Source organism: Phyllostomus discolor, chromosome 3, assembly GCF_004126475.2.
Source record: "Phyllostomus discolor isolate MPI-MPIP mPhyDis1 chromosome 3, mPhyDis1.pri.v3, whole genome shotgun sequence".
Taxonomy (NCBI): Eukaryota; Metazoa; Chordata; class Mammalia; order Chiroptera; family Phyllostomidae; genus Phyllostomus; species Phyllostomus discolor.
The window spans coordinates 156,830,573-156,839,214 of NC_040905.2; the positions used below are offsets into that span (position 1 = coordinate 156,830,573).

Sequence of the window (8,642 nt, forward strand, 5' to 3'; positions counted from 1 at the left end):
TTAAGTTCAATCCATTTTGAATTTTTTCTTCTGCATAATGTAAGATGGTAATCTAGTTTCATTTTTCTGTACCTATGTCTAATTTTACCAACACCATTTATTGAATAAACTATCTTTAGCCCATTGTATGTGCTTTCTTCCTAGAGGACATACAGATGGCCAATGGACATATGAAAAGATGCTTAATATCACTAATCAGAGAAATGCAAATTAAAATCACAATGAGACATTATCTCACACCTGTCTGATTAGCTATCATCAATAAATCAACAAACAGCAAGTGCTGGAGAGGATGTGGAGAGAAGAAAACCCTTTCGCACTATTGGTGGGAAACTAGACAGGTGCAGCAACTGTGGAAAACAGTATGGAAATACCACCAAAAATTAAAAATGCACCTGCCTTTTGCTCCAGTGATCCCACTTCTAGAAATATATCTGAAGGAACCCAAAATACTAAGTCAAAACAATGTCAGTACCCCTATGTTCACTGCAGCATTATTTACAATCACTGAGATATAGAAACAGCCTAAGTGTCCATCAGTAGATAAATGGATAAAACAACTGTGAGACATTCACACAGTGGAATACTACTCAGCCATAAAAGTAAGAAAGTTTTACCTTTTGCAAGAATATGAATGGACCTGCAGAACATTATGCTGAAGTAAAATAAGCCAGTCAGAGGAAGACAAATACCACATGATTTCACTCATATGTAGAATCTAATGAACTGAAAAAACAAGAAAAAATAGAGACAGACTCACAGGGAGCAGGATGACAGCTACTGTGGGTGAGGTGGAAGGTTAGAGGATGGAGCGATTGAATAAAAAGGCAAAAGGACTCATGGACATGGAAAGTAGTGTAGTGATTACGAGGTGAATGGGTTATAAGGGACTAAATGGTAATGGGGAAATACAATAAAAATGAAAACCAGTAAAACTAAAAATTAAATAAATGAAATTTGTTTTGTCACTTAGTTTAAAATATCTGATGGAGCATATTATTGTAGTTAGAACTTTAATGACTAATTTATCAGAATTTGAAACCATATAGTTATCAAGTTGCTATAAGGATACAATTAATTATGTACTCAGTATTTTGTCATGGGTTGTAGAATTCTCATTCTGTGCTTGCAAATCATAGGCTTTAGTTGAGAAAACACAGAGTGATTCATATAAGTTATACCATACTTTTTCATATACCCTAATAAAATGTCAATACAAAATCAACAGGGTGCAGATATGTACTTCTGCAATGAGACTTAAGTGTACTAAATCTTAAAGTGTTAACAGAAAAACAAATACATTTTTAAATCTTCACCCGTTATCTCCCTCCACCCTCTCCTCTGGTTACTGGCAGTTTGTTCTTTATTTCAACATCTCTGGTTATATTTTGCTTGCTTGTTTATTTTATTCATTAGGTTCCACTTATAGGTAAGATCATATGGTATTTGTCTTTCACCATCTGGCTTATTTCACTTAGCATAATGCTCTCCAGTTCCATCCATGCTGCCCTGAAGTATAGGAACTTCTTATTTCTTTTCTGCTGAGGTATGACTTCACACTAGTCAGAATGGCTATTATAAACAAATCAACAAAAAACAAGTGCTGGCAAGGTTGTGGAGAAAAGGGAATCCTAGTGCACTGTTGGTGGGAATGCAGACAGGTGCAGCCACTGTGGAAAACAGAATTCCTTCTTTCTGTTGTGTAGTATTCGGTTGTGTAAATGTGCCACAGTTTTTTGATCCACTCATTTACTGATGGGCACTTAAGCTGCTTCCAGCACTTGGCTATTGTAAATTGTGCTGCTACAAACATCAGGAGAAAGAAGGGGAAGAGTCATCAAGGAACCTGTATAAAGTACCCATGGACAAAGCCAAAGGGGGTTAGGACTGAGCAGGGGAGGTGGAGGTGGGTGGGATGGGGGGAAGTGGTGGTGGGAAAATGGAGATAACTGTACTTAAACAACAATGAGAAAAATTTTTAAATGTGAAAAAAGAAAAAGAAGAGGAAGAGAGAGAGACCACCAAGGAAAGGCCATGGGAGCACATAGTGAGAAGGGAGCCACCTACAAGGGAACTGTCACCAGGCACCAACTACACTGGCACCTAGATCTTAAGCTTCCAGTCTCTAGAACCATGAGAAATAAATGTCTATTGTCTAAGATCTTCCGTCTTGGGTATTTTGCTGTAGCAGCATGAGTGAAGACGCCACCCTCCCAATATTGTGTATACATATATTTAATTAGAAAAAATATATACATTAATTTAAAAACAGTAAAAAAAGGAATTGTAAGGACAAAAATGTGGTGATTATTGGGGGGAGGGGGATATACAGGGACTATAAGGAATGGAAAAATACAAGAAAGAGTAATTAGAAAAATAAAAAAAAATGTTCAACCATTTATGTACTCACAATAGAAGCCACTTTTCTACTTTAAAATCTTTTCAATTTGAATTATTAAAACCTAGAATTTTAGTGGGCCACTTGCTTTGATACATATGTACCTTTTAATTTTTTAAAGGTTATTCCTGGAGCACAATTCTGAGTCATTTATCTAATTTTAGAAAAATAATATGCTTGTGAAAAACATTTAAAAACCACATATTTGAACTTTCTTGAACTATTTTACTTCTGGCATTGTGTAGTTATTATTTTGTCCTTAGTGAATGAAAACAATTTTTGTCAAGAGAGACACAATTTTCAAAATGAATATTTACAAATTTAATTACAACATGATGGGTGATCTGTATATATTTTTAAGATATACAAAAAACTTTTTCTATACTTTAATTTTGCAAAACTATTCATTTAATATATATAGCTGGGGATCAGATAAGGTGAAAAATAAAAAAAAGTTACTATGAAACTCCACTTAGAGTATTGTAAAAATTTTCACATAATAATTATTTGACTTAGCTTCTTTTATAAATTCTGTGTAGAGTCTACTGAAAGTAAAGGGAACACTTTAAACAAGAAAGAATACTTATCTACACTCAGAATATATCTCAAAAAATTTAAATTATGTATATTTAAAATATATACTCTGGTAGTAAGCAATAAAAAAATAAAAATAAAACAATTTAATATAGCTCTAGGTATTATAACATATTTTTACATATATTACAATATTAAGATATATGGGTAGATACCTAGATATATATACATACACATATATATGCACATATATGCACACACACTTACATGCAACATTTTTTTACACTATTAATTATGCAGCTCCTATACCAAAGACATCATATTCAAGGGCAGGAAAGGGCTGCAAAGTGTTTAGTTTACACCTTTCTTGACACAACATTCCACTTACATACAACTTTTGCATTTTAATTCATATTATAAAAGAACACATTTCTTTGTTTAAATATTTTTGAGAAAAAAATACACTAAATAGAAACATTGGCATTGAAATGCAATTATTTGCAGTATGAATTCTGCTATTTCTGTTGATTTTGCTTTCTAATTCTGATATTTTGGGGGAGCTTTTTTAAAGTATATTTTATTGATTATGCTATTATAATTGTTCTATTTTTTCTCCCCTTTATTCCCCTCTGCCCTGAAACTCCCATCTTCCAGCATTCCCTTAGCTCCCCACTTAGATCATGTCCATGGGTTGTGCATATAAGTTCTTTGGCTTCTCCATTTCCTATACTATTCTTAACCTCTTCTATTTTGTACCTACCAATTGTGCTTCTTATTCCCTGTACCTTTGCCCCCATTCTCCCCTATCCCTCTCCCCACTGGTAACCCTCAATGTGACTTCCAGTTCTGTGATTCTGTTCCTGTTCTACTTGTTTGCTTAGTTTGTTTTTGTTTTTTGGGGTTTTTTTTGTTTTTTTTTCTTTAGGTTCAGTTGTTTGCAGTTGTGAGTTTGTAGTCATTTTACTATTCAGAGTTTTGGTCTTCTTTTTCTTAGATAAGTCCATTCAACATTTTATATACTAAGGACTTGGTGATGATGAACTCCTTTAACTTGACCTTATCTGGAAAGCACTTTTTCTGCCCTTCCATTTTTAATGACAGCTTTGCTAGATAGAGTAATCTTGGATGTAGGTCTTTGCCTTTCATGAATTTGACTACCTCTTTTCAGTTCCTTCCTGCCTGCAAGTTTTCTTTTGAGAAATCAGCTGAGGGTTTTATGGGAACTCCTTGGTAGGTAACTGTTTCCTTTTTTCTTCCTGCTTTTAAGATTTCCTCCTTACCTTTAATCTTGGGCAATGTAACTATGATGTGCCTTGGTGTGTGCTTCCTTGTATCAAACTTCTTCATGACTCTCTGAGCTTCCTGAACTTCCTGAATGTCTATTTCCTTTGTCATATTGGGGAAATTCTCCATTATTTTTTCAAATAAGTTTTCAATTTCTTGCTCTTCCTCTTCTCCTTCTGGCATCCCTATGATTCGTATGTAGGAACATTGAAGTTATTTCATGAGTTCCTAAGCTTCTCCTCATTTTTTTTTTTGAATTCTTGTTTCTTCATTCTGTTCTAGTTGAATGTTTATTTCTTTCTTCTTCTCCAAATAATTGATTTGAGCCCTAGTTTCCTTCCCTTCATTGTTCATTATTTTTCATTATTTTCACTTTGCATAGCCTTCACTTTTCCCTCTATTTTGTGACCATACAAAACCATTTCTGTGAGCATCCTGATTACCAGTGTTTTGGACTTTGCATCTGATAGGCCAAGATGGAGGCATGAGTAGATACACTTTGCATTCAAACTGGTAGAAGGTACAGAGATGGGAAGCCAGGGCAGAGAGGATGGGCAGCGAGGATGGGCAGCAAGTTGGCAGTTCATAGACTGGGGCAGACAAGGTGGTGACTGGTAGACAAGGCAGTCCCACACTTGTGTGCAGATAAACCAGGAGGAACAACTTGGAGAGAGACAGACCAAGCAACCCAGGATCTTAGCACAGAAAAAGAAAGCCTCAGATCCTCTGGCTGTCAAAACTGTGGGGGTTGTGGTGGTGGGAGAAACTCCCAGCCTCACTGGAGAGTTTGTTGGAGAGACCCACAGGGCCATAGAAAGTACACAAACCCACCCATGCAGAGATAAGCACTAGAAGTGCCCAATATGCTTGTGGATGATGGGAGAAGTGACTGAAAGCTGACAGAGAGCCAATCAAGCAGCATTGTTCCCTCTCTACCCCTCCCACACATACAGCGCCACAATGCAGTGACAAGGGTTGCCCCATCCTGGTGAATACCTAAGTCTCTACCTCCTAACAATTAACAGGTACACTGAGAAAATGAAATATGGTCCAAATGAAACACCAGATCAAAACTCTAGAAAAAGAACTAAGAGAAGAGGAGATAGACAACCTATTAGATGCAGAGTTCAAAACACTGTGTAGCTTTTTTACAATACTAATTTTACTTATTTTTTGGACTATAAGATACACTTTTTTCCAAAATTTGGAAGGAAAATGGGGGTATTTCTTTGGGGAAAATGGGGTGTGTGTGTCTTATAGTCCAAATGTAGCTTACCTGGCTCACTGGGGTGGTTGATGGGAGGCAGTGGTGGAACAGGGTCACAGGTTATTAAATATTTTACCACATTTTTTACTTCAAAATATGTTTTTCTATTTTTCTTCTCTAAAACCTAGGTGTGTCTTATGGTCCTGTGTGTCTTATAGTCCTAAAAATTCAGTATATCTTTTTCTGTCTCCTTATTCAAAGAGCTGATTTTAAAATTTTACACTACATCCTATTATTTGTATCTTTCTGATTTTTTAAAGTATCATATATAAGCATAAAGCATATTGCAGGTGTTTGTAAAAGTGTTTCTACTTTCTTTTTATTTTTGAACATTGTTAAAAGCTATAACTTCCTCTGCCTTTCTCTCATTATTTTCAACTATCTTGTTTCTCACCTTAAAAGAACACTTGATATCTGGGCAAACAGATTTTCTTTGTTTCTTTTATTCATTGACCCTTTGCCATTCTTATAAACAGGAATAACCCTGGTTCCTTTGTTTCAATATCCAGCAATGCATGGGGGGAAAGGCAGGGCAACTGTAACTGAACAACAATAAATAAATTTTAAAAAAGAGGAGAAAAATAAAATACACTGAAATGCTTCTTATTCATCTACTTTCCATTTCATTCCATTTTCCAAATTCCTTACTATAACACAGCCCATCCTTCCCAGGAGGAATCTGAGGATTATAGTGAATTTCTTCCATAATATTCACTGCTAATTTTCATTTATACTGCTATAGTTTAAAGGATCAAAGTTTAATTTAGCCATATGTATCTTCTTTGTTTATCATACTATCAACACAGTTGATAGACTATGAATTTCTTCTATTTTTTTGTAGTCAAGAGCAACCTTTCTAAATTTCCAGAGATTTTGAAGAATTATCCTTACTTTACTACTTTTTGACAATTTCTGTTAAGAGTTTTGGCAGGCTGAGGATTTAGACATATTGCTGGGGTAGATTTCTTTGAATATTGTGCATTACAATGTAGGTTCCAAATGAATTTCATTAAATTTTGCACATTAAATCTTTTCAATCTAATCACATGCTCCCAGATTCTTGGACATTAGTCATTTAGCCATCATCCCTGCCCTCCTACCTGCCCACACACATCCATCCTCTACTTTGCATACAATAGGTTTTCACAAAATGACTTTGGCTAAATCACTGAAATTTAGGTTACCTCCTTCTTGTTACACCAAAAGACATGTAGGCTGTATTCAAACAAATTATATGGTACACCTATATTGCTTTTGGTCCTATGTATCTGCCAGCTATTTCTGGCACACTGTTAAACAAAAAAAGATGGGGAATGTGGCTAACATCTCTTTAGTCTAGATGAGTGTATATTATATTTTTGTGGATCATAGGTTTGCATATTACTCATTAAGTAGAGATTGAGGGGAAATCCTTTGGAAATAAAATACCTAAGAAGTACTGATTTGACTCCTCAGAAATGATGTAGCTTTCAATAATAATTTTTATATTTCTACCAGAGAACAAAATAAGAAAAATGTTTATAGATATTTTACCAAATAAATGTTAAAATAAAAATTTTTATTATGCATTCACTATTTTATTAATATTCTTAATGTATACATATTTTCTTTTGAGATCAAATATGGTTAGTAAATATGAAAATATTATTTAATTAACTATTGAATTTAAGTATTGGTGTTTTGATATAATTTAGAAAAAGATGTATTCAATATAAATATTAACCCCATTCATATTAAAGTCATGCTAGTATGTTTTTAAAATAGCATAAGTTTTTTAAATAGTTCATAAACTAGTAACTTGTATATGTCTGAGTGAAAAGCATATATGTAACTGTATATGTATATGTAAAATAAAAATATATAGCCTCCTTATAAAAGGAGGCTGTCCAAAGAAATAAAAAGTCTAAAAAAAAACAAGTAATAAAAATGCAATACAATCTCTAATACTGGACTTTTAAAAGGCACTGTTGGGAGGCCCTGATTCATATCCCTCAATGACACTTATATCAAAAACAGTGCTCTCTTCTTTCCAACTTTTCCACATCTTCTATTTGCCTGGGAGAGTCCTTCTTTATAACTGCCTTAATTTTATCTTTCCATTCTGTTTCCCCAAACCCCTGGCCTAAGTCTTTTCATTCCTGGATTCCTTCCATGCCACCAGTTTCTGCATAACGAAAGCCTTAAAACCAGGGGGGAAAACCTTTAGAAAGCAGGACAAGAAAAAGAGTTGAGCAAGGGAAGTACAACCTCTGTGCTCTGAGTTCTCCTGGTTGGGCATACCTGCATGTGTGTCCGAGGAAGGCAGGCCTGGGGGCAGGAAGAGATTTAGGTGGGGAGCACACAGCATTAATAAATCCTTCCCCTATCACATTCCTATTCATGATCTACATCCTTATTATATGCATGTTTTTATAGCTTAAATAAAATTGATGAAATTCTGATTAATACTCAGGATAGCAATAAGAAGTTGTATAGGTGATCCGCATCAGGCACTTTATTTCACCACCTTTCCTAGATTTTCTGTGAGAAGTCTTTCTTGATGCTTTTGCTTTTGAGTATGGCAGTAATTGTTCAATGTCTCATTTAAAATGTGACAAATTTAATGTCATAATACTTTCAAAATAAAATTTAATGAGATGGGGGCTTAACATCCTAAATTAAAAAAAAAAACACAGATGCATGCACATACACACACATGTGTGTGAATATTTTTATATTAAAATTACTCATTATGCCTTGGCTGGTATAACTCAGTGGATTGAGCATGGGCTGCAAACCAAAGGGTTGACAGTTCAATTCCCAGTCAGGACACATGCCTGGTTTGTGGGCCAGGTCCCCAGCAGGGGCCACATAAGAGGCAACCACACATTGATGTTTCTCTCCTTCTCCTTCTCCATCCCTTCCCCTCTTTCTACAAATAAATAAATAAAATCTGAAAAAAATAAAATAAAATTACTCATTAAATTATGATGAGGCGGAAAGTGGCCTGGGAATAGCAGGATTTTTATCGCTCATCAGTCATAGAAAATTGACGATTTCACACACACTGAGTTTAGAAGTGTAAAATGGGGAAAAAGGTGAAGGCACTGGAATGAATCAACTCTCATGTCTTGATGTTGATAATTACATGAAACTATTAATTTTAAAATTGTTATGGAC

General features: G+C 34.8%; 1 non-coding gene across 1 annotated transcript; it reads right to left on the reverse strand.

Annotated features, from left to right (window-relative positions):
• Positions 1-3,215: 3,215 nt before the first annotated feature.
• On the reverse strand, positions 3,216-3,357 carry LOC114514413. The gene has a single exon (XR_003686055.1). It is a non-coding gene; the product is annotated as a small nucleolar RNA SNORA13 (small nucleolar RNA).
• Positions 3,358-8,642: the final 5,285 nt, after the last annotated feature.